The sequence below is a fragment of the Schistocerca nitens genome, chromosome 2, assembly GCF_023898315.1.
Source record: "Schistocerca nitens isolate TAMUIC-IGC-003100 chromosome 2, iqSchNite1.1, whole genome shotgun sequence".
Taxonomy (NCBI): domain Eukaryota; kingdom Metazoa; phylum Arthropoda; class Insecta; order Orthoptera; family Acrididae; genus Schistocerca; species Schistocerca nitens.
The window spans coordinates 5,387,354-5,415,001 of NC_064615.1; the positions used below are offsets into that span (position 1 = coordinate 5,387,354).

The following is a 27,648-nucleotide window of genomic DNA, read 5'->3' on the forward strand; positions in this document are numbered from 1 at the left end:
GGAGCGGGACATGTGGATACCGAAATGAATATGTCGTGGGCGGAGTTGCCAACTGCAGTATGTTGACTGATGAAAAGTACAGCTTTACCACAAGCTTGATTGCAATTTCGTGTGCGAAAGAGTGATTCGCTGTATTTTTTTTTTACTGCGATGTACCTGTCACGTGTCTATTTCTCTGAGGCAAATTCTTCACCTCCTAAGTTCTCTCTCAGATGTGGGGTTGGAAGACATATTTTGATACAAACAGGTAGACATACTACATACAGCGATGAGAAGTTTCATAATCACTACTGGGTGTTGTAGTGAGTAGAAAGTCTATGCTTTTCCCAGCAAGACTCTACTAGAAACAGTCATTATTGCGTTCCCCAGTAGACGCCGCTTCAGTATGGGGAAATGAAACGGACTCATTCGCCCAGAATCGTGCACTACGGCAGGCACATGGCACATCACCTGTTAAGGGACTTCACACAGCCCAAGTGTCAGGTGTGTCACCCCGTCCTACCCCTTCTCCCCAATCACAGTCCCAAAAAACAGGGAAAGGGAAGAATTTCAGGACATTGCACAATCCTCAGACGAGAAGGTGTGGAGGTTCCAGAACAGTCATATTCAGGTGTTTGGACACATCATGCATTGTAGTATGAATACAAGATGGCCAGGACCGTTGACACCACAATTAGTATCTTACAAATGAAGTAGTTAAAGGATCATAACACCAGACAACCAAAGGTAATGGACAAAATAAAAAAAAAAAAAAAAAAAAAAAAAAAAAAGGAAGTTGCACACTTCGATACAAATGAGGGCGTACAGACGAAGTGAATGCGAAGACTTTACTGCTGCGGCGTTCCTTGCGTGTACGTTGCTTGTCCGTTATTATGGTGTGTTTCGGACACGGTGATGGGCGCCAGCGTATGTTTCATACCTCTCGATGAGCACTACACTAACCCTCACTCTAACGTCCCCATATAACTTGCTTTAAATGTTCAGAAATAGAAAATTATGCTCAATAAATAGTATCCTATGACAAAAGTATGAACGAATCCCAGTTAGAATCAGTCAATTCATATAAATGGCTGTTCATAACAATTTGTAGAGGTATGAAGTGGTATGCTGACGATCCATACTTTCAGGTGTATGAAACTCTAGAATTTATTTAATTTCTGGAAAAAAGAATGTGCTGTTACATTTTAAACTTGATGTTTAGAAAAAACTCATATTTCATAGTTAATTATCTCAATTGTTACCACAGTTGTTAATAGATTTGGAAAATTCTTGAGTTTGATACACCTGTAAGTATGGTTTGTACGCTGTGCAAAATTCATCGCAGAATCTCTCTTTTTTATGAAGAAAAGTGTACCTATAGTAACAAATGCAGCCAATAGTAAGTGAAAAAAATGATGAAATTTCACATGTAAAAATATTATTGTATTATGTTTTTGAACTTCCACTGCTATGAGTGTGAATATTGAATCCTTCGTAGTCATACTGACAAAGCTTTATGAATTTATTTGTAAAGGTATAGACAGCGGAAGTTGAAGTTATGTGTTGTGGTGCCTCTCTCGCTCCAAGTCGGCCCGTTTGACGTCCTACCCCCCCCCTCCCCCCCCCCTCCCCCCTTAAACAAGTATAGTGGTGATCAGGGAAAACGCACCGCATTGTAAATGATTTCAAGACAGTTATCCATGTACTACCAAATGGTTCAGCGTGTCTTCATGAAACGTTACGATAAAAACTCACGATAAGCCAATCGAAGCGCTCTCACTTCCAGGTGCAAGAATATTCTGGTCGACTAGTACATACGTAGATAGATTTAGATGAAGATGTAGAAGGATTAACGGCAGTCTCTTATGGTCTCACCATATACTGCAGGCAGTTTAGGAATATAGACTAGAAGGCATAAAATCAGATGGTGTGACATAGGACGCTCTGTGGAGGAGGCAACTTCTTGCAGTGTTAGAAATCTCACAGCTTCCATCGAACTGTGTCATTGCCATACCTCTTAGCATGGACGCCGACAATGGTCACCGGTGGGGCGTAAGGCGAGATTAAACACAACACGACACCCATTACAGTCATTGTTAAAGTGGACGCAATCCTTCCGGTAATGCCGTACTTCTTACGCAACCGTCTCTCTCTCTCTCTGTCACGAAGCCGCTGAACAATCAACGTCAAAGAAATTTTTGGGCTTGTTTGTCGGTTGTGTCGGCTGGCTGTGCACGGACAATGCTACGCAATTTCTGCTGCCGGGGACTTTTCTTCATCGGCGCGCAATTAACCGTTTTGAAGGACTGTACTGATGAAACAACAGCTGTAGTTGGGAGGAAGACGGGGGGGGGGAGAGGCACTGTACTCGCTTCGCCCACCTCCGCCGTCCACTCCGCACGCACAGACCGCGTTCTGTCGCAACTCCTCCACGGCGAGCGCCGGTAATTCGGTAATCCTGAGACAGTGTCCAGGCACGGCGCGGACAATTCCAGTCCCCCTCCGGCGCGCGTGATTTTTCGATTCGGGGCTACCGTAATACGTTTTAATGGTCGGTCACTGCGGCGTGGGGTAATAGCGGCGGCAGGCAACCCGGATTTTCCACGCTCGGACTTCGGTTGGTGGGCGATTTCGTGATAAAGCGAACCCGCCGTGCTGTTGCCGGCCGCGGACGCCGTCCCGGGGAATTTTTCTGCGCCGGCGACCTTACATTTAATTGAACTTCTGCTCACGAGCGCGCATTTCAGACTCCGGACTGCCGCCGCGAATGTCGTTTCATTCGCTCATTGTAGTCTAAGGTCGCGGGCTGTTTTCATTATATTCGCTCCTGATCTAGTTCTCTGCAATTGCGGGGCGTAGTGCGCGGGAACAGTTGCGCTCTATCGCCGCATGACTTCAAATTGGTCAGAAATTTTAATATAAAAGAACAGTCTTCAGTGTAAACAGTGTGATCAGGAGACAGTTATATGGGTGTGCCCACCCTTTGCGTTTCTGACGACTCGAACGCTGCTGGTTCTGCTGGGGATGCTTTCAGTGAGGCGTCCCAAAACAGAAGGTAGTGATGTTGGACGCTAGGGTGTGGCGCTCTCATCCCAAAAGTGATGCACTGGTTTCAGGTCGGGCCTTTGGGCAGATCAGTCCATTTCAGGAGTGCTACTGGCCACAAACAACTGCCTTACATATGCAGTTTTATGACAGACTGCATTGCCTTGCTGATACAGTCGCCGTCCCCGAACTGTTTCTCTACAGTACGCAGTACAGACTGCTGTATCCTTCCGCATTTAGCGTTCCCGCAGCCGTTTTAGCCGACCACACCCCAACCATGAAAAACACCCCCGAGTCGTAAAAGCACCTCCTCCGTACTTCACTGTTGGCGCTACAAGTGGTAGCAGGCAAAATTCTTCAGGGTTAAACCAACCCAAACCCTTACATGGGATTTTCCACATGCTGCAGAGTAATTCGTCATCCCAAACCACTCGTGTCCATATATCCGTTATCCAGTGTCACCGCTCTTCGCAGCACCTAAAGCATCGCTTAGCACTGACAACAGAACTGCTGAGCCATACTTCCTCATTCATTTAAACTCCCTAGCTGGACTGCATCTGGTGCCAGAGCTCACGAGTGATTTCTTCCGCATGTGAGTTTCTACACCCACGCTCTGCAGTGCTCCAGCCCCCGTGCGTCAGTACATGACCCCAACTGCTGTTGGTTCAGCTGTGGCCGTCCCTTTGCGTTCCCACTTTACAGTCACAACAGTTGACTTGGCTGTGTGTTGAAGTATCCCCGTGCATCTGTTACTGCGGTGACATCCAACGAGTGGTTCAGTTGCGAGGTCAGCGAGCTGTGCTGAGCGACTCCTCTGCTCACATCACAGTACTCCCCGCCTCCTTTTATACTGGCGGGTGCGCCACTCCTGTCATCTACCACATAGCGGCCGGCGTCTGGAAACTTTTGACCGGAAAGTCTACTGTCAAACCGCTTCTCAGGATTGTGATGTACGTGTTCTTACGGACAGAGATATTTTCAACTACATTAATTTTATTTAATCAAATAAACTTTTTCTCATTTAAAACAAACCTTATTAAAAGAGCAGAAAAAAGAACAATTTGCTATCCTCAGCCGCAAGTCCCTTATCTGCATCCGCAACTCTTCTAACCGCATCTACGTCTACATCTACACTCTGCAAACTACCGTGAGGTGAATCGGAGAGGGTAAGTCTCAATGTACCATTTATTAGGGTTTCTTCCTGCTCATTTCACGTATGGAGTGCGCGAAGAATGATTGTTAGAATGCCTGTATACGTGCAGTAATTATTTTAATCTTATCCTCACGACCCCTATGTGACCGATACGCAGGGGTTGTAGTATATACCTAGAGTAACCATTTAAAGCCGGTTCTTGAAACTTTCTTCATACACTTTCTGGGGACACTTTACGTCTATCTTCAACAGCCTGCCACTTCAATTCCTTCAGTATCTCTGTGACACCCTCCCACGGATTAAACAAACCCGTGCCCATTCGTGCTGCCCGTCCCTGTACACGTTCAAATGCTTCTGTTACTCGTATCAGGTACGGGTCCCTCACACTCGACCCATATTTTAGAACCGGTCCCACTAATAATTTGTAAGCAGTCTCCTTTGTAGACCGATTGAACTTCCCCAGTATGCTACCAATAAACCTGCTTCACCCGCGACTGAACCTGTCTGATCATTCCATTGCATATTACTACAACGTGTTACAGCCAGGTATTTGTATGAGTTGGCCGATTCCGGCAATGACCCACTGACATTATAGTCGTAGGATACTACGTTTTTTCGTTTCGTGAAGTGCAAAATTTTACATTTCTCAAATTCATCTGCAGATATTAAAATACTGTAAACCACTTTATCCTATTCGGTACCCTTGAACTCCGACGGTAGGCGCGCAACTGGCCTAATTTTTGCCTACTGAAGTCGGACCTTATAACACACATTTCGTAGACTAAGAAGGTAGGGGATCGATCACTACCACATTTTCAAATATCACAATCTTATTCTTGATACGTTCTTTAAATTAAAACTTTTTGTCATACTTACTGAAACAGATTTTGTGCAATTTTCTGTACACTATTTCCTCAGCACTGGAAAGTCAAATGAAGTAATGCTACAAGTTGTCACGTCTTGGATTCTGTTCAATGTTAGCCATATAGTTCGTTCATAAAATGTCCGGTGATTCACTACATTGTCAAATTATGTTAACGCGCTATTCTTCTAAATGTACTAAGCGTTGCATAGTGTGCTTGTAAACATTTTTAAGAGAAATGCTGACAGTATCACTGTAGCACTGGAAAGTCAAATGAAGTAATGCTACAAGTTGTTGTCACGTCTTGGATTCTGTTCAATGTTAGCCATATAGTTCGTTCATAAAATGTCCGGTGATTCACTACATTGTCAAATTATGTTAACGCGCTATTCTTCTAAATGTACTAAGCGTTGCATAGTGTGCTTGTAAACATTTTTAAGAGAAATGCTGACAGTATCACTAATTTTATACCGATCGTTATTTACTAAGAGCTGGTATTATCTGGTGATGGAAAAAAGCGAATTGATGTATTTGTAAAAACTTTTAAAAATTTTTTAAATTTTTTAAATTTTAAAAGAAGATTATTTTTGTGCAATTTGATTCACAAACAGGAGTCAAATCACGAAGAAAAGATTCCAATGGACGGTGTATTCTAGAATCACCTTCACGTCACTTTGTCACAGGTTTCGGTGATTACGTAAGTGACCACTTACATACAATGTAAACGAAACAAGAATTACTCGTGTGTGAGGCAGCTGCTGGTGCGACGGCAGCAGGAAGTGCGTGTAACTGTGCGTCTGTGGCACTCACCTGTACAGTGTCTTGGTTGATACCAACGCGCCATATCTTCCTCAAACCCATTAGCCAACAGATATTAGAAAAGGCTAAAGTTTTGACTAATTGTTTGGCGTGGTTTGATAAAAAAAATTTGGACAGAGGATGGGTTGATGATAAAAGTGCTAATAAAGAGAAGCAGCTGAAACAAAAACAATGCTAGGCCAAAAATAAAATTTGGCAGTTGTAAACAGAGGAGAATAAGTATTACGATCGCGGAACTGGAAAATACGATCGAAACAAAGGCGCCCTAAGAAACGGTCGCAACGAGGCTAGAAGATTTATTACACCCTTTAAATTTATTGTTTTTAAATATAAATTTCTGCTTTCGAAACAACTTTCCAAAAAATATGTATCTGTAACACAATGTGATGCGAAAAAATTATATAAAAAAAAGAAAAGAAGAATTTGCAAACAAGTTGACTTGTGAGACCAAAGAATGTTACAAGTAAATAGTAAAGAGAAATGAGGGAGAATTTGGTAGCAGTCAAATGTTAGTTAATCTATAATTTCACCATAAGATTCTTGTGGAATTTAAAATAAGAAGGTTGGAGTGTATGTAACGTGAGAACGACCTTATTTGCTGGAGGTGTTCTGCCGCAATGGCAAATGACAAATAGAAAAAGTTAATGAATACAATCTCTTGGTTTTGTAGCCGAGTCAATCGGCAGTGGGTCCGTGACGTTTCGTGGAGACTACTCTCTCTTAGTTTTCACTAGGGCAGTAAAAAAAAAAAAAAAAAAAAAAAAAAAAAAAAAAAAAAAAAAAAAAAAGAAGACATCGCTTCTCGAGCAAAATAACTCAGTTTCGTGCAGTATCTCGCGCTAACATTTCATTAATTCGGAGACCATAATATCGGAACGTGTATTCGAAATGAAAACGCCTGTAATACGGATTTAATATTCAAGCAAAATACAACCAACACCTCCACCAATTTGATAGCGTGCCTTGCTCGCGTTAAGACGCTTGTCATACGGGTGACACGTATGCTGGATCAGGCTGGATTTAAATCCTGGCGCAGACGGACGTTTGGTTCAGATAGTTCTCGGGTTTCCAATCGGATAAGCTCGTTGAAAAGGAACTACCTTTTCGTGAGTGTTATCCTGACAAACGTTTGGCGAAGTGCAGAAATACGAGGCTGCTGTAAATGACGCATACATTTTCAAAGCTCTATGTTTTCCAAAGTATTACATGTAAAGATATGATTGTAGCATGAATAGAACCGTAAATTCACCAAATCTGCATCTTTTGCTATAGAAAAGTTCTATGAGTGCCTCTGGGGGCGCGTCACATATCCAGGGGGTAGTCAAGTTCGTTCCGTACCGTATTAGCAACATGCTGTGAACGGTCATTACAGCAGTACTGCTGCGTTCTCTGGGCCGTCCCAGTATTCTTGGCAGGGAGGGGGGGGGGGGGGGGGGCACGCACACACGGTCCTTCAAGTACTCCTAACAAGGCGTTAGGGCAGGCGACCTGGGGCACCAAAGCAACAGAGTCACGTCATCGCCACCAATCGCACAATACAGCGACGTAAAACTTAATCGTTTACGTTGCGACGAACATCTATGATCTAATGAGGTGGAAATTTTCGGAATCAATAGTCAGTTGTGGAAACAACCACATCTGCAAAGTATCAAGTAAAGAGGCACCCGTCACAGTGTTCTCACAGAAGAAAAACTCTTTTTTCGCTTTGTAGTCATTTTGTCAAGGAACTGCACTCGTAACGCAAAGTGGTGAGCACGTTGCAAACTGGGTGAGTTTACGGTTCTATGCGAGCATCAGCCATATTTTTACATATAACACTTTGGAAAATTTAGACCTTTGAAGACATGTGGATCATTTATAGTAGCGCAGCATTTCTCGCCGTTACAGTGAAAATGTTTGTGGCTGCTCCATCTTATGTGTACATATAACGAAAAATCGGGCATATACAGTAGATAACAACATCAATATCCTACGTCAGAGAAATCGCCGACATCAGATGGACGGAGGGCGGCTACACCTTGCAATAAAACTGCCCACCTGACGGACAATCGCCAATCCACAATCTACAGGCGAATGTGTTTCCTCTAACAGTAACCTAACGGCGGAGTGTCTTGCGCATCATCTGTAACTTTTGCTGGGGTTATTTATAATTTAACTATTTCTGTATTTTATTTCGTGAATGCAGACTGGTAAACAGTCTGACATTTGCCGAGAAAAATTTGTCAATCAGTCTTAAAACCCAAGGACGCCCGTTGTAGCAGTGTACCAGTCATGAAACCGGTAGTGGGCGTGGCTCACCGTCCTGCCTCGTTAACGTATACGAACAGGTGGTCCATTAACTCTTTGCGTAAAGGTGTACGAACAGGAGTATTCGTTTTGCATTCTATCGTTACCAACCCCATCAGCGCTACCTCACATAAAGGCAGTTGCCTCATTCTGCAATCTAAACGCATTCCTGGAAACAGTGCTAGATCTCATAGCATTATCATCAAATCCTTGACGGCGAGGATTAAAATTTATTGTGACAGTACAATAATTAGTTTCTGGTCTAGTTCGAGCCATTATGTCGCAGAAATAAACACGGTTTTCTACAGAAGCTATGTTGGCTGTATAGATTACAATCCTCGTCTGTTACCTCACAGCCAGGAAAGGTTCCAACATTGTATATCTTACACCATCACTCCCATGTAGGGAGCGCCAGTGTTCTGATATGGACTGGCTGCTGAATGACTATGATGAAACCTGAGGCCGCAGCGTGTCTGAATGGAGCATGTTTCGCGTTCCCGGACCGGACAGCGCGGCCGTACGTCATCGGCTGTGTATTTCAGCGCCCGGGTCGTATGCCCATTTTTTGCGCCGCTAATGCGATCCGTCGATTGGACACGCCCGGCTCCGTGTGACTGACACGGCATCGATAGGCCCCTATTTTGTCAGCCGCGCGCAGCATGACAAGGGTCTCCTGTCGTGCGCTGTAACACGATACTGCGCGCCAGTAGCCCCCACACTTCTTCACGCGGCGGTTAAGCAATTCGTACGAGCGTGACATAAGCGTTTTGTCTGTCCGCCCGGAAATGCTGACCTACATTTTCAAATGTTACTTCTCAGGAAATGCTTTCCAGGCTGCGTGAGATGAAACTACATATTACGGAACACGAACAGACATGCTAGACGTTCGGGTCAGTTATGCGCTGTCGCACAATGAACGGAATAGAGACTTATGGAATATGAAGACCCGCACAGGATTCGTGCCCCCTGGCCCACGAACACCAAGCGACGTCGACCGGCCGCCGTTCCATCCTCCGGCACGCGGCGTCATCCGGATGCGGTACGGGCTCTTCGTAGCCAGGGGGCCCCTCAGTAAAACTGGCACCACGAGGCTGACTGCACCCCTGTCCAGTTATCCCACCGAGGCCAAATCCCACGAAGCACCGGGAATCGAATCTCGACCCTCCGCACGGCAGCCACATACGCTGTCAACTGTCAGCTACGAAGGCCTCCTACAGGGAATGGCAGTCAATCTTCAACATTAACAAATGAAACTTACTGACCCTTTAATAAGTAGAATCGCCCATTATTGTTTGACTGCATTATTGGCGAAGAATCACAAGAAAGAGTGACAACTTCTTTTATTATTAGTTTCAGGCAAAGCGAATTTCACCACACGTAATTCTGTGTTGCAGTGACGCATACAGGAGATTTGCCTTACGTCATTACAGAATGTAGAACATAATCTACTACATAAAAACAAATAATATAAATGCAGGCAAACAATTATGTGAGATTATATACATAGAATATGAAGCCCGCCGGCCGAAGTGGCCGTGCGGTTAAAGGCGCTGCAGTCTGGAACCGCAAGACCGCTACGGTCGCAGGTTCGAATCCTGCCTCGGGCATGGATATTTGTGATGTCCTTAGGTTGGTTAGGTTTAACTAGTTCTAAGTTCTAGGGGACTAATGACCTCAGAAGTTGAGTCCCATAGTGCTCAGAGCCATTTTTTGAATATGAAGCCCCTCCTAAGAAAGTCAGGCGCATTTTCTTTCGTGTTTCGGCGTATATTAGCAATTTCGTTCTTGCAATGTCTAGCTGCAGTCGGCCAAAACAAATAATGCATATCACATGTTTCATGCGACACCCAGCGTCCTGTTGCATAGAAAACGATTTTTTAAAGGCGGAACGTTTCGTGCGATCCCAGAGTAGTTGAGTGCGATATTCGTTTTATCGATACGTATTAACAGGAGCAGTAAAACACGAAGAATAACCAGTACTCCAGTACGGACTGAATAGCGCTGCTGCTTCGCGGTAGCAGACAATGCACAGCATTGCGATACACAAGTCGCTGCTGAACTACCGGTTCGTCTTTTATTTTAACGTCCCTATTAATACATAACGATGAAACAAATATCGTATTAGACTATTCTGAGACTGCTCAGTCTAACGGAAGGTAAACTTCCGCTTTATAAATAATAAATAATTTTGTTCGTAACGGGAAACAAACCGAAACTTCCCACTGGTACGAGCGTCCCATGAAAGACATGGCAGCGATATTCGTTTGGGATGACTCCAGGTACATATTGCAAAAACTGAATTACGTATACCTGCCCAAACACTGGAGAAAACGCGCCTGACAACTGCTGGAAGTGACACCCGGTGTATGAAAGTTTTAAAGATCGCTTTTAGAAAGACGACTCCTTGAAACTAAAGTTACTCTAAAAGAAAAATAATGCCTAATTTTTGAACTGCCGTATAGTACACTTGTTCTTACCGTTAAATGCATCTGAAGCGCTACAAGCAGAAAAAAACATATGAAACTAGTTGCTAGAAAGGCAGATGCAGAAATCAGCTGGTACCTGACAATTGCACGTCTAAATGTGGGATGCTTACCAGGTAGGATTATCCCTCCTACGCATGCCGTAAGGTGGCTTGAAGACCACAGGTGTGTATGTAGAGAGGTTATGGCGGCTAAAAGTCCGGGAGCGCTCGTCAGAAGAAGAACACAGCAACATATTACTTTCTGCCGCATTCATCTCGCGAAATGGCCTTGTCAGCAAAAACAGAAACTCATACAGAAGCTCCCTCGCAGCTGTTGTTCCCCCGTACCATTCAGGAAGAGAGAGGGAAAGGGAGTCGTACGAAGTACCCTCCGTCACACACCGTATATCACACGAAACGTGCTCCCCTGTGTGATTTGTGACCCCGCAGTACTGTCCAGCGGCAATAACTGTCGGCCATATCTGGCGAGTTAACCACAAACTGGGTACGAAAATGGGCGCTCGTAAAACAGAAGTTATGTTAGCGATCAGCACCTCGGTATGCCTTTGCTTGCTGTGCTAATTACTACTTTTGAAATTGCACAACCGCTGCTCCTCTTTCATTGTGCCTATTTAAACACACATTTGTTCCCTCGTCCATCTACGTTGGTCATTCTGTAGTTTACACCACAGAGAATTTCGGCAGACTCTGCCACTGGTGTAGAGAGCAACCTTACAATTCATCGATCCATGTTCCCTGGAACTTCCAAAGACTGGAACAAACGTACTCCCAAAGGAGAGAGCTCTTATTTATATATAACATAAAATAGTCCAGAACATACCAGATAATTATAAATGATTCAAGCGATTTCGTAAATTCACTATAGCTACACTAATTACTCAACTCTCTCATAGAAAAACTCAGAAAGTTTTGTACTGTTGCAGCCGCACCTCGGTTTCCTACACGAGAACAGTCGACGACCAGAGCAAGCACAGAGCTGAACACGCTACAGCGGGCCGCTTGGAAGGTTTTAGGGAAACGGCTGAAGCTGAAACCTCATCGCTTGCAATTTTTAATGGTCCTGACTCCCAGTCACAAAGTCAGACGCTTTGAATTTTTGGCACAATTCCAACAGCTTACGTAAGGGGATGGGTTTTCTGAGAAACTCATATCCATTGATGAAGCAACACTTTTTGTGCGTGGCACGGTAAATAGGCACGGTGTGCGAATCTGGGGGACAGACATTGTCCAAGCTACCGCGCAGCACTTCGAGATTCACCATAAGTTTATGTGTTCTGTGCAGTCTCCTGGTTTTAAGCTTACGTTCTGTTTTTCTTGCGCTAAAAGACCGTTACAGGACACGTGTATCTCGAGATGCTGGAAAAATAGCTCATGCCACGGCCGGAGACTCACAGTGTGGACGTCATCCACCTACTGGATTTTGCTCCATCCCATTTCCATCATGACGACCGGGAATCCTTAAAAAGGGAATTGAAAAACAGATGGATCAGTCGTTGTGGGGTTGATGATCAGCAAATGTCACAGCCTCCACGCTCTCCCGACCTAATCCCATGCGACTGTTTCGTGTGGAGTTATGTTAAAGATTCAGTGCTTAGGCCTCCTGTACCAACAAACCTACCAAAACATTCAGCTCGCGTCAGCAGTGCTTTTGAACAGATTGATAGGCATATTTTGCACCTCTGATAATACGTCAAATAATATAGATACAGCAGATTTGTAAAATCGCTTCAGTCATTTATAATAACCTTATACTTCTGTTAAAACAATGAGAATGTCCAGAATTTTTTAGTAAACACGAAACGGTTGGGGTTGAGTTGTTTTGGGGAAGGAGACCAGACAGCGAGGTCATCGGTCTCATCGGATTAGGGAAGGAAGTCGGCCGTGCCCTTTCAAAGGAACCATCCCGGCATTTGCCTGGAGCGATTTAGGGAAATCACGGAAAACCTAAATCAGGATGGCCGGACGCGGGATTGAACCGTCGTCCTCCCGAATGCGAGTCCAGTGTCTGACCACTGCGCCACCTCGCTCGGTCACGAAACGGCAGCCGGCAACGACGTACTTCTGATAAATCCTCAAGGCGCCGGTGCCTTCAAGCGGTCTACTTGCATAGCACAAAAGTTATAAACCAAAAAGTACGAAACACGAAAACTCTTTACCATCGTTTCTCGTTATTGTTTCATGAAAAAGTCGTACCAGCAACGACATCTTTTCGAGAGATTCTCAGTTTTCCGGGGTTTGATATAACATAAATATTCATTATGAAATAATAACCTTCAATTAGGGGAGCATGTAAGTTATAAAATAATAACCACCAAATACGGGCTTGAAGTGCAAAATTACGTAATCCAATGTGGCATATCCTAAGTTCTACTTGTTACGTACAAAACGATCTTGCATCTCATTGGTCGTGTTTCTCTCCACGCTGCAAACTCTGATGTGTCTGTTTCTGCATCTCACTCTTTGGAAATTTCTCGTTGTGATGTCAAAAAACCTCGTCCAGGTTCTCTTTCACGTCCCGTATGAGGACGGCTGAAGTTGGCTGCCAGATTATACAGAGAAAAGATGATGACAGAAGGAAAGAGAAATTTCTTTTATTACGCGTAAGGTAATCGAGAGATGTGGGGTGTGCCACATAAAACCAGTAACCTGACGTACCGGTTAATCGTTTCTAGAAGAATTGAATGTGAAGTGGGAACACTGTCTTGCATTTAATCTTTTTTGTAACTGGCTGTTAGTATCAACTCGTAACGGTCACTTGGACCCCTTGCTTTACTTCATGCCAGATGAGGCCTGGTTCCATCAGTCAGGTTATGTAAAGCCGCGGGGAGCGACCGCACGGTTGAGGGCGCCTTGTCACGGTTCGCGCGGCCCCTCCCGCCGGAGGTTCGAGTCCTCCCTCGGGCATGGGTGTGTGATGTCCTTAGCGTAAGTTAGTTTAAGTAGTGTGCAAGTCTAGGGACCGATGAGCTCAGCAGTTTGGTCCCTTACGAATTCACTCACATTTGAACATTTTCAGGTTATGTAAACTGCCAGAACTGCAACTACTGGTCGTAGCTGCACGAAGAACTTCTCCACTCACAGAAGATAGGTGTTTGGTGTGCGTTGTCCGGCATGTGAATCGTTGGCCCCCATTCTTCAATTACACCTTTAAACAGTGACAGATACCTAGATATCTCTGACTCTTTCTGTGCACAGTTTTGTATGCAATATTCGAACAATACGGAGCAATCGTTCACACATCCAACCAAGTATGCCCACTTCACCAATGTGTAGCCTGAAGACAGGCTTGTCAGTAGAAGCCTCTGGTCCACAAAGTCCTCGGACCTGACATCTTGTGATTTTTATTTATGGGACACAATGAGAAGCGGAGTGTATGCTGATAATCCTTGCACAATAGACGATCTTAAACGGAACATTGCTAGAGAAATAAACAACATTACACCTGCAGAATTACAGCGTGTTGCTGGTAACGTCGTCACCCGAAGTCAGCGATGTCTGGACGCCCGTGGCCATCACTTACAGCACATCTTGTACGTAGGTCACTACATCAATCTCAGGCGTGAGGTGTACCGGTTTTATATGGGACACCCTGTATAATTCTTTTGTGTCTCGCATTTGCTGACAGGTTAGATTAGATTAGATTAGATTAATACTTGTTCCATAGATCATGAATACCACACTTCGTAAGGATGTGGAACGTGTCAGGTTAATAAAAGATGTCTGTACAAGATATTACATTACACAAAATATTGCATGACCCTAATGTTTAAGTTGTTGTTTTTTTATTTTTTTTAATTTTTTATTTCCCCCCCCCCCTTAATTTATATCTAAAAATTCAGCCAATGAGTAGAAGGAGTTGTCATCTAGAAATTCTTTTAATTTATTTTTAAATGTTAGTTGGCTATCTGTCAGGCTTTTGATGCCGTTTGGTAGGTGACCAAAGACTTTTGTGGCAGCATAATTTACCCCTTTCTGTGCCAAAGTCAGATTTAACCCTGCATAGTGAAGATCATCCCTTCTGCTGGTGTTATAGCTATGCACACTGCTATTACTTTTGAACTGGGTTGGATTATTAACAACAAATTTCATAAGTGAATATATATACTATGAGGGTACTGTGAGGATCCCTGGATCCTTAAATAGATGACTGCAGGATGACCGTGGGTGGGCTCCAGCAATTATTCTGATTACACGTTTTTGAGCAATGAATACTTTTCTACTCAACGATCAATTACCCCAGAATATGATGCCATACGAAAGCAGTGAATGAAAGTAGGCATAGTAAGCTAATTTACTGAGATTCTTATCACCAAAATTTGCAATAACCCTAGTAGCATACGTAGCTGAACTCGGACGTTTCAGCAGACCATCAATGTGTTCCTTCCAGTTTAACCTCTCATCAATGGACACACCTAAAAATTTTGAAAATTCTACCTTAGCTACAGACTTCTGTTCAAAGTCTGTATTTATTACTGGAGTTGTGCCATTTACTGTATGGAACTGTATATACTGTGCTTTATCAAAATTTAAAGAGAGTCCGTTTGCTGAGAACCACTTAATAATTTTGTGAAAAACATCATTTACAATTACATCACTTAGTTCTTGGTTTTTGGATGTTATTACTATACTTGTATCAGCAAAAAGAACTAACTTTGCATCTTCATCAATGTGGAATGGTAAGTCACTAATGTATATCAAGAACAGTAAAGGACCTGAGACCGAACCCTGTGGGACCCCGTACTTGATAGCCGCCCAGTTTGAGGAATCAGCTGTTGTTTTAACATTACATGAACCACTTATTTCAACTTTCTGCAATCTTACAGTTAAGTATGAATTAAACCATTTGTGCACTGCCCCGCTCAAACCATAATGATTTAGCTTATCTAAAAAGAATTCCATGATTTACACAGTCAAAGGTCTATGCAACAGAGAATCTAATGGACCTGCGAAACCTTCATCGACGATTATTGCTGTCGCGGAATTGGCTGTAAGTGCAAGAGCGTGTCTTGTAAACAGGACTCGTGAGAGCTCCTGGTAGCAACCGTTCTGTCTGCTGAGAGCACATGTATCAAATAAACGCGCCTCTGTGTACAGCATAGCCTCGCGGGGTGCCTGCGAAAGTGGCCGCAACGCACGGGTCGATTTAGGTGCAACAGCCGGCGCTCCGGCGGTCATCAGTCTTGGGCCAAAGACGGCGAGCCACAGCTGCGGCGGTGGGGGAACGAGGGGTCGCCGTCGGCAATTAGGTCGCGTGCGCGTGCGCGGCCGCCCTTCCAATTTCAGGCACGAACCGCGCGCCGCCGCGCCGCCCGGCCTAATCACGCGCTGATGCCACAATTAAGAGACCACCTCCAGCACGGCGTGGCCGCTGCGACGGTCACCGCTTTCCAGCGCTGTAGCGCAGTGGGCCGCCGCGAAAACGCCGCTACCGTACACAGTACGCACGCTCGCGGCTCTCTTAATTGGTAATAATAAATTTAGAGAGATACGCTCCACTTAAAATCCGTGGAGAAGAAATAAAAACTTTGAGGTTCGCCGACGACATTGTAATTCTGTCAGAGACAGCAAAGGACTTGGAAGAGCAGTTGAACGGAATGGACAGTGTCTCGAAAGCAGGATATAAGATGAACATCAACAAAAGCAAAACGAGGATAATGGAATGTAGTCGAATTAAGTCGGGTGATGCTGAGGGAATTAGATTAGGAAATGAGGCACTTAAAGTAATAAAGGAGTTTTGCTATTTGGGGAGCAAAATAACTGATGATGGTCGAAGTAGAGAGGATATAAAATGTAGACTGGCAATGGCAAGGAAAGCGTTTCTGAAGAAGAGAAATTTGTTAACATCGAGTATAGATTTAAGTGTCAAGAAGTCGTTTCTGAAAGTATTTGTATGGAGTGTAGCCATGTATGGAAGTGAAACGTGGACTATAAATAGTTTGGACAAGAAGATAATAGAAGCTTTCGAAATGTGGTGCTACAGAAGAATGCTGAAGATTAGATGGGTAGATCACATAACTAATGAGGAGGTATTGAACAGAATTGGGGAGAAGAGGAGTTTGTGGCACAACTTGACAAGAAGAAGGGATCGTTTGGTAGGACATGTTCTCAGGCATCGAGGGATCACCAATTTAGTATTAGAGGGCAGCGTGGAAGGTAAAAATCGTAGAGGGAGACCAAGAGACGAATACACTAAAGAGATACAGAAGGATGTAGGTTGCAGTGGGTACTGGGAGATGAAGAAGCTTGCACAGGATAGAGTAACATGAAGAGCTGCATCAAACCAGTCTCAGGACTGAAGACCACAACAACAACAACAACAACAACAACGCTCCACTTGTACTAGTTATTTATTCAAACCACGACAAGTTTCAGGATTTAAGAGTCTCATCTTCAAGTATATGAAATTATGGTATTTTGTAAGACGTAACACGCGGTCGATACCAATTGTGCAAGAGCTCCAATCACTGGATGTTGGTGGAAAATGTCCGCCGCCGGACAGTCGAGCGGTATGAACGCCAACCGCTAATCACATGGCTCGAGTTTCCAGAAAGCGACACACTAGATCTGCAACGCGGCCGAGGAGTCGCTGTAGCCCTCTTGACTTTGTATAACTGAGGAAGTAAACACACAACTTTTTAAATACCTACTAAAAGAAGCTTGCAGGATCGTTGTAGATTTTTATTTTTTATATTAATGACGGCAGCAAAGGAAAATACAAATGGAATAGAAGAAAGCGATACTAACACCCACAGAGGATCAACACGGAATACAAAAAGATAATAGTAAAACAGAGAAATATCGTAAGCAGAAATGACTCGGAGAACATACAAAATGTATACTAAGATAGTAGTAAATCAGAGAAACATCTTAGACATCATGTAACTCGAACAACAAGCAAATTTTCCGCAAACGCAGGTCCTGCTCGGATAACATTTTCTTACTGGAACAAAGAACAGAAAAAGGGAGAGAATACTCATTAACAACAGACGTAGTCTTTATGAAGTAAAGCACAGATTATGATAATGTTTGCAGACAAAAACTATGGAATATTACGGAGAAAAGAGGAATACAACTGGTCGAAGTTATCCGAAACATATATACAGTACACACATGAATGTAAAGCTAGAATGTGGAAATATCGCCCAATAAAGGTACCAGACAAGAGTATTTTACGTCGTCGACACTTCTTTTAGTCACAGAAACACCCAGAGAAAAAGTACGAAAGGACACATGGTAAAATTTTGTAATGTTACGGCATTTCCCTGTGAACCATACGAAAGAGCAAACTGAGCAATCAACACTAGAACACATCTTAAAAAGACTCCAAGCAGCTGAGATAAGATAACAACAGTCCAGGCAGTAACAAGAAGATACATTAAAAAATGAGACTATCTGGAAGAATGTAGGAATCCACAATTTAACCGTTTTAGTTATAGTGGTTTCTGCTTGAAAGCACCACTTCAATCATTTTATTTTGAAGTATCAGTGCCTGTAGAATGAAACCACCGATGCCGTTGCAAGACAGAGACATCTAGTGGTACACTGAGGAACTTGTACGTATGTAGTGCATTGTAGAAGTCACTTACAGCTTTCAAAGCAACAATCGGCACAGAGGTTGTGTTTCGTGATTGTGGGAGATTCTACCATGTGATTTTTTTTTATGGAGGCTACATTGAGGCGATCATTGGCAGTGAAAGTACGTATATCTTAAGTTTTTGTAACGTAAATTTGAGTTTGTTCTACTGCTTTTATGAGTCGTTTCGCAATGAAACCACTACGGCAGTATGTATTTTCGATACAAAATTTATTAAATTTCAGAACCATTTTTGGTTGTTACTTAGGACTATAATTTGTTTTAGGCGTTGTGAGTTTATGGAAATTTCGAGATGTTGGATTTTGTCGAGGAAAAACGCGAATTTGCTTTCAAATATACCACACGACGTGATGGATAACTGGAAACTGTATGACTCAGTAGTTCGAAAGGGAAACCACCTCCTTAAAATAACTGCTTGTTTAATTTTTGCCATTTTTTCTTGTATTTGTTGCTTACATGATAATAAAAGTTAATTTAGTGAAAAATTTTAAAATAAGGTTTTCTCATGTTGTTGGGACTCAAACTGTTAGAAAAGAAAGCGAAGAAAGAACAGACGATCAAAGTATTTTAAAGCAACTGCTACAGTACGCCCCTAAACAAAGAAGAAACTTCGGTAAATTCGAGAGAAGGCGGATGGATCAAGAAGTCGCAACGGACGGACTGGTCTAACTCTTGAGTGAGGAGAAGAAGAAGAAGAAGAAGAATAAGAGGGAAATAAATAGTTATTTTATTAGCATCTCTTCTTTGAAGCTGACGAAAAGAGTTGTTAGTATTATGATTCGCTTACTGCAATGTTTACAAAGTGTTTGTGTTATTGTACGTGTCACAAACACGACAGAAAAAGGAGTCTTTGACCCCTGGAGGCAGTGTCGCAGGTTAAGCGACTCATAAATGCCTTATCAATTCAGATAAATCCATCTGATGATGCGGATTAAACTTCTGAAACACGTAATGAAAATAAATTGGGAGTGGTAAATATGTTGTTTCCACAGGAAAACTTTCAATATTAGGATCGGAAGCCGAATCTGTGATGAGAAACATACCGTCAACAATATTTCATTCCATTTTGACATCAAGTTCGAAAAGTTTATCTGCGGCTCTCGCGCTCGCATCATTACCTCGAGCAAAATCTCAAACCAGCTTCCGCACAATGCCGGCCTGGCCTGGCCTGCCACCGGAAACCGCGTCTTGCCGCGGTTTTCGGCTCACGCGACCACGAGGGACCAACAGGTGGCGAACGTCAAGCGCTAACGAGACGAGAAAAACTGAGAGAACATCATCTTCGACTGTCGGACGCATGAAATCACATGGCCAGGAATCAGCTCACGTTAGAAGAAACACGCTTCTGGGCTACGGTCCCCGTTAATTAGCATAACCTTGCATATTGTATGAATAAATTAGCATCCGCTTACAGGCCAGCCCCCACTGAGTCAGTTGCCTCTCCTCGCTGCGGCGGCTGAAAGCGCGGAGGTGCTCTCGATTCTGTCTGCGAACCGCTGCGTGTCACCTTCCACAATTCTGAACCCTCTGACATCTGTTTTGACTGGCGGACGCTATAAAGTCAAGTTGTTCGCCCACAGCATGAATATGCCCGAGTCTGTTTTTATGAATATTGGCTAGGAGTGGCAGCTTCAGACTTTTGCCTTTTTGAATTCAAAGTGATGGCGAATTTAAGTCACGCTTCATAATAGTATAAGAACAAAAATGATCAATCCTGAATCTACATCCCACGAAAAAATCGAAGATGAGAAGTGGTGAAACGGGACTGCGGCAGTTCTACGACCAGTAATTTATGTTATTTTGGTTTATAACGGAGTGAGTGAGTACCGTGCAACTGTTGTTGACAGGAGTATCAGTAGCAAGTGAAACGTAAAATGTAAAACATGACGAAACTTCTTTTTCAGTACAGTGTTGTTAATATCGCTGTTGCCATTGCATCACGCTGTAGACTAAATAAATGTAGATACGACCAAGCACCAGCCAAGACATAAACACGTCCCCTCTCGCAATAACTGAAAATGAATGCAAAACATTAATGGAAACGCAAATAATCCTCCAAGACACTGTTCGGTAGAACGCCGCCACTTTCAGGTTGAGACCTACCCCAGTATAAATACCTGTTAACTGACGAAATATGAAGTGGTAAGAATCCCAACAGAATGTTATCCCACAATATCGTCGCGAGGTGCTACGTTCCTGTACGAGATGTGGTCGTTGTTTTCAGCGTTCCCCAACAGTATTACACTCTCTCACTTCCGTGGCGAAATATTTCACCATCTATCCTAAGTGGCACATTATATTTTATTGACATATATATGTAAATCTACTTCTACATGTTCGTACATACTGTGGAAGAAGCAATACTGAATGAAACCTCCTGGCAGATTAAAACTGTATGACGGACCGAGACTCTACCTCGGGACCTTTGGTTCGCAGGAGAGCTTCTCTGAAATCCGGAAGGTAGGAGACGAGGTACCGGCGGACATACGGCTGTGAGGACTAGTCGCGAGCCGACACTGGGTGGCTCAGGCGGAAGAGCACTGGCTCGCGGTAGGCAAAGGTCCCGAGTTACAGTCTCGGTTCGGCACAGAGTTTTAATCTGCCAGGAAGCCAGTTGCAGAGTGAAACTTTCATTCCACAACACTTTACATGGCGGAGGGTACCTCGTGCCACTACTGGTCATTTCCTTTCCTGTTCCACTCGCAAATGGATCGAAGGGAAGAACGTGCCTCCGAATGAGTCACATCCCTTATGTTGTATTTGCGGTCCTTACGCGAAATGTATGTCGGCAACGTAGAATAGTTTTGCTTTCGGCCGTAAGTAGTGGTTCTCTAAAATTTCTCAATAGTGTTTGGCGAAAAGACTGTCGTTTTCCTTCCAGCGATTCCCATTTGAGTTCACGAAGCATCTCCGCAATAGTCGCGCCTTCATCGAACCTACAGGTAATAAATTTAGCAGTTTATCTGTGGATTGCTTCGTGTCTTCCTTTAATCCGACCTGGCGGGGATTCAAAACACTCGAGCAGTGCTCAGGAATGGGTGCACTAATGTTCTATGCGCTGTCTGCGTGACAGTCGAGCTACATTTTCGTAAGGCTCTCCCAATGAACCCAAGTCGACCATTCGCTTTCCCAATTACCGACCTAAAGTAGGCGTTTCGTTTAATATCGCTTTGCAACGTTGCACCCAGATTTTTAATCAAGCAGCAGACCGCTAACACTGGATTAGAACTTTACATCACTGTTTTTCCTACTTATCCGCATTAGCTTGCATTTAGAGCGAGCTCCCATTACATTAATCACACCAAAAAGAAATTTCGTCCAAGCCCTATGTCCTGTATCCTGGTACAGTATCCGAAAGACTACAATGTTCCGTACACTGCCGTGTCATCAACGAACAGTTGTAGATTGCTCCTCGCGATTCGTGCAAAATTAAATTCAGTAAATACTCTGCTGGGCAACACTGCAAAGGCGGCATGCTACAAACGTCAAATTGGCACGATGTGTTCTTTATGCTTAAATATGAAAATGATCAGCATTTCAACGCAAGCAGCAAAGAATCTACGAGTAATACCATCAGCACTCATTGTCTCAGGTGAAAAAAAAAAAAAAAAAACGCAACAGGCTTCTCATTCAGAAGTCGCATTTGAACGTGTATCTGAAGTTGAGAAAAAACAACACTGAACTGGGTAACACCAAATTTGGCAAAAAAGTAACAACGAATTTGGCAAAAATACAACAAATTTGGCAAAAAATTAACTAATTTGCCAAAAAGCAAATTTAGCAAAGAAAACAACCCTAAATTCGGCAAAAAATTACACAGAAAACTATAAAAACCAATTCGGCAAAAATGACAAATAATTGAGCAAAAATAGCAACGAACCTCACAATTAATAACAGTAAAATTTGACAACAAATAAGGCTAGATGTGGCAAAATATAACACCGACTTTGGCCGTAAAATAAAACTTTTCCTGTTCCTACATATCTGTCATACAAGCTCATTCCGACGATGCCCAGCCGGATTAGAACTACCATTCCTGCCCGCGGCAGCAGCGCTACGCATTAACTTGCGTGCCCTGCGTATCAACAAATCCACATAGAAATTTAATCATGTGTTCTTCCTACTGTACTGTTTACGCATAATAAGTAAAGGTTCGTTATTCGCTATCCTGCTTCGCGTCAAAAATTTTAATGGTGAGCAGTGTAAAGGATGAGAACGGCCCTGAGAGACGCGCCCGCTAAAGCGTCGCTTCACGGTTTCGGGAGAGAGAGGACGCCCCCAGTCGAATCCGCCTCGCGGATTAACCCTCGCAATACCGGCGGATTTTCAGTAACTTCTGTTATCAGGGGACGAAAGGGCGGTACTTTATGATCACCCTAAAATAATTTAAAAATTGCTGACTATTGTTCACTTGTATCAACAACAGAGGTTTTTAAGAGGCACTGATGTGTAATTAGGGTGCAGCACTTTTTCTTTCAGATCATTCTTAGAAATAGCAATGCAACTTTCAGTATGGCGTTTGACTTTTGTCACAACATACTTTTCCAAGAGATACCAATGTCTAAGTAGAGTCGTGAACATGAAAATAATGAATATGACATTCATTGCAAAAAATCAACTGACGAGGGTGTAGGTTATGGTAACTGAAAACTTTAAAACTCTTGTGGAATCTAATGGAAGACTTCACTGAAAATAATGATATTTTTCAAAATTTTTAAATACCATGTACACTACTGGCCATTAAAATTTCTTCACCACGAAGATGAGGTGCTACAGACGTGAAATTTAACCAACAGGAAGAAGATGCTGTAATATGCATTCACACAAGGTTGGCGCTGGTGGCGACACCTACAACGTGCTGACATGAGGAAAGTTTCCAACCGATTTCTCATACACAAACAGCAGTTGACCGGCGTCGCCTGGTGAAACGTTGTTGTAATTCCTCGTGTAAGGAAGAGAAATGCGTACCATCACGTTTCCGACTTTGATAAAGGTCTGATTGTAGCCTATCGCGATTGCGGTTTATCGTATCGCGACATTGCTGCTCGTGTTGGTAGAGATCCAATGACTGTTAGCAGAATATTGAATCGGTGGGTTCAGGAGGGTAATACGGAACGTCGTGCTGGATCCCGGCGGCCTCTTATCACTAGCAGTCGAGATGACAGACATCTTATCCGCACGGCTGTAACGGATCGTGCAGCTGCATCTCGATCCCTGAGTCAACAGATGGGGACGTTTGCAAGACAACAACCATCTGCACGAACAGTTCGACGACGTTTGCAGCAGCATGGACTATCATCTCGGAGACCGTGGCTGCGGTTACCCTTGACGCTGCATCAAAGACTGGAGCGCCTGCGATGGTGTACTCGACGACGAACCTGGGTGCACGAATGGCAAAACGTCATTTTTTCGGATGAATCCAGGTTCTGTTTACAGCATCATGATGGTCGCATCCGTGTTTGGCGACATCGCGGTGAACGCACATTGGAAGCGTGTATTCGTCATCGCCATACTGGCGTATCACCCGGCGTGATGGTATGGAGTGCCATTGGTTACACCTCTCGGTCACCTCTTGTTCGCATTGACAGCACTTTGAACAGTGGACGTTACATTTCAGATGTGTTACGACCCGTGGCTCTAGCCTTCATTCGATCCCTGTGAAACCCTACATTTCAGCAGGATAATGCACGACCGCATGTTGCAGGTCCTTTACAGGCCTTTCTGGATACAGAAAATGTTCGATTGCTGCCCTGGCCACCACATTCTCCAGATCTCTCACCAATTGAAAACGTCTGGTCACTGGTGGCCGAGCAACTGGCTCGTCACAATACGCCAGTCACTACTCCTGATGAACTGTGGTATCGTGTTGAAGCTGCATGGGCAGCTGTCCCTGTACAGGCCATCCAAGCTCTGTTTGACTCAATGCCCAGGCGTATCAAGGCCGTTATTACGGCCAGAGGTGGTTGTTCTGGGTACTGATTTCTCAGGATCTATGCACCCAAATTGCGTGAAAATGTAATCACATGTCAGTTCTAGTATAATATATTTGTCCAATGAATACCCGTTTATCATCTGCATTTCTTCTTGGTGTAGCAATTTTAATGGCCAGTAGTGTAGCTCACTAGATTACAATATTTTTAAAAGATGGACACAAAGCACATTCTCCCTTTCGCATCCCTCTTTCGCGTTGCAAGGGTTAATGGACGAGGTCTGGCGAGGCAGCCAGCCTGAATGTGGTTTTGAGGCGGTTTCCCACGTTTCAGGCTGGGACCCACATCCCGCCTGTGAGACACGCAAACATTTAGAAATCGTTGTTATACTTTCACGACGACAGGGAGATGGGTTGCAGTGAGGCCGTGTCTCTGTGGGCGCACCCCGGCCCCAGCTGTCAGAAACACTGCCAAAACACGTATAAGAAAGCTGACCCCTTTTAGGACGGGAAAAATGCAACTAAGAAAAAGGGAAGGAGAAGTGTAAAGACTAACTGCTGCAGCAGAGAAGCGTGTAGGTTTTCGCACCAACATGTGGATACTCTACACAAAAGGAAAAGGAAACGCACGAGAAGACAGAGGCTGTTTCGCTCCTGGGAGGTGGTACCGCGTGTGGAGTCGGCGTGGCTGCGGCTAAATACCAGCTCCGTGTAAACGTGGCCGCCGCCAGCCCGCAGATGGCGCTTGCGCAAGCCCTCCCCCAGGGCGGGCGGATTACGAATTGTTGACTAATCACGGTCGCCGAGCCGGCGCTAACTCGATTTCACATTCTGTAAACGCTCGCGTGGGAACTCGTTCGCTCCGAATAACAATGGCAGGTAATTCACTTTCAATGAATGACCAGGCGCGACCGAAGTTATTTCTCTGGTACCGTTCCAACGATTCATTGTATTATTTCCCAGCCGAGTTTTATTGAATTCAGATCGCTGTTCTCTAGGCCAAAATGTTTGTAATTCTGCGCAATGCAAATGCGGTATCACATACGTAGTGTATTATTTCTTCTCTTTTGAGAAAGCTCCAACGTCTCCGTCTCTCATTTGAGAGGACCTGATGACTGAATAAAATAAAACAATGTCGTTCTGATATGGCACTGGCAAATGCCTGCAATTTAGCGTCGCTCAAGTTGAGTTCTTAATTTTGTATTGTGCTCGTCCCTATAGTAACAGGTATTCAGTATGATTACACGGCAGTGATGTCAGGGAATCCTGTCCAACGAGACTCAAAGTGATATTTTTGTTGCTCAAAAATTAGCAACGTGTTGCACAAAAGGAATTGTATTTCTTGACCGGTCTCAGCCTCCTATTGTCCTCCGTGAAGGCTAGAATTGTCTCTATATTAGCGAGAGTCAAAAATAAGCATGTATATGCAGTAGAGTTCTATAGTCATATGGATCGTAGTGCATGGTATAAAGACGCCATGCAACAAGTGCAGACATCATGCAGATCGTTTGACGTTCTTATACAATATTTGTGCATGTACTAGGATCCATGTGACTACAGTAATATGCTGCTTACGAGGGGTGTCCAGTAAGTTATGCAACGTATTCTTTTTCTCGGAAAAGAATTCGGTTCAAAAAGTGTGGAATCTGTTGTGAGACATCGAGGACTGTTCACGCTTCAGCCTCTACAGCTAAATAGAGTTCCAATATGTGGCAGCGCTATATGTTGTCTTCAAAACAGCGTCTGCAACGAAGGTGCGTTCCAAGCAGAGAGCTGTCGTGCAGTTTCTTTTGGCGGAAAACCAGAGAATCTCAGAATGTCTACCGAGACCTGGCAGTGGACAAAAGCAGGGCGAGTCGTTGGGCGAGGCATCAGGGCAGCGCACACTTGTTCGACCTCCCGCGTGTCGGCCGGCCACACACAGCTGGCTGTGACTGCTGCGATGTTGGAGCGTGCGGACACGTACTCGTGGTGATCGACCGCTCGGAAGCAAACACCTTGCTGCTCAACTAGACGTTTCTGTTGGTAATGCTGACACACTCTTCCGCCAGTTGAGGTGCTCGCCACGTGACGGAAGACCATAAAGAGCAATGAAAGCCCACCTGTGCAATGAGGGATCCACTCCGCAGCAAGCAGTACGTGGACGGTGGTGGGATTACTGATGCAGCAGGACTTTGGCTCCGACATCGACCAGTAGTGCGGCAGACAGGCTCTCCCGATAAGGTCGCGTAAGGCCGCCACGTGCAACGGACATTACATTGAAAAATAAAGTGTTGTAGCCAAAAGAGTGAGGGATAATATGATGTACTGCAATCCTCTATAGAACCAACCTGCTATCAGAAAAGAATGTGTTGCAGCACTCGTTGGACGCCTCTTGCATTTTTGAAACTCTCTAATAATGCGATAATTCGATTCTTCTGAAGAAGGGCACTAGGTTCCTGTAACCGATAAAGAAATAAAATTTCTTTGGTGCCAAAAGTTGCTGATTTTTTCCAAAAATATACTTACATTTTCCGAAGATGGATGAAATACTAAATTGTTGTTTTTCCTTTTCAAGATTTCCCTCTCGTTAACACACGAAGAACAGTATCAGTATGAAGCAAGTAATACTGGGGTTGAACATACTGTCAGTGATGTGATTACTACAGACTGAGGCAAGAGCTCGGCTTAGGAGAGGATGGGGAAGAAAACTGGCCGTGTCTTTCTCAAAGGAACTGTCCCAGAATTCTCAGCTACCGATTTGGGAAAACCGTGAAAAACCTAAATTTGCATGGTCGGTCAGGCATTTGACCGCTGTTCTTCCCAATGGCAGTCCTCTGCACCACGTCATTCGTTCGCAGCAAATGGGATTTGCACATCGGAAAACCTGTGTAGCTGAAATATCCGCTGCAATATTGAATTCCTTCAATTAACATTCAATAGATGGAATAATCTTACCGAAATCTTGTTTATAAATCTCTAACAAGTTTATTGCTGTCTAATTAAAAGAGGTCGGATCAAATATCGGTTTGAAAATCCGCGGTTACCGCCAAGGTTATGCAGTGGCCTTCGAACAGAAGAACGTCCAATCTTTCTGTTATGAGTTGCAGCTCATCCTGAATTTCATCAGAAAAGGAAGCACTTAACGACTGAGTCTTTTGCTGAACTATCTCTGTTTCGACAGGATGCTTAACCTCCTCACCTCCACAATTCGGGTTCAACATCGCGCCGTTAGAGAAGCGATCAATAGTTCCTTCTCCGTACTTTTACATTTACATATAAACACAACATGGATCTTCGCTGGAGCTGACACAGAATATTTCATACGATTATTAGACAGCGCTCATCCATTCACGCATGAAGGGAAGAAGGGACAGCGTGTGAGCTGCCGTGCACTTTTTCTAGCGAACTCTTTCCTTATATTTACCTAACAATATCTCAAGACTAGAGATCCCCCTTACTGTATCGATGACCATCTAAGCTTTCTTTCACTTAAGTCAGGACTAAAACTAGCAGT

The 27,648-nt window shown here is 43.9% G+C and overlaps 1 protein-coding gene across 1 annotated transcript in view; it reads right to left on the reverse strand.

Annotated features, from left to right (window-relative positions):
* Window positions 1-27,648, reverse strand: part of LOC126237541 (transcriptional regulator ovo) — an 864,856-nt gene that overhangs the window by 253,389 nt on the left and 583,819 nt on the right.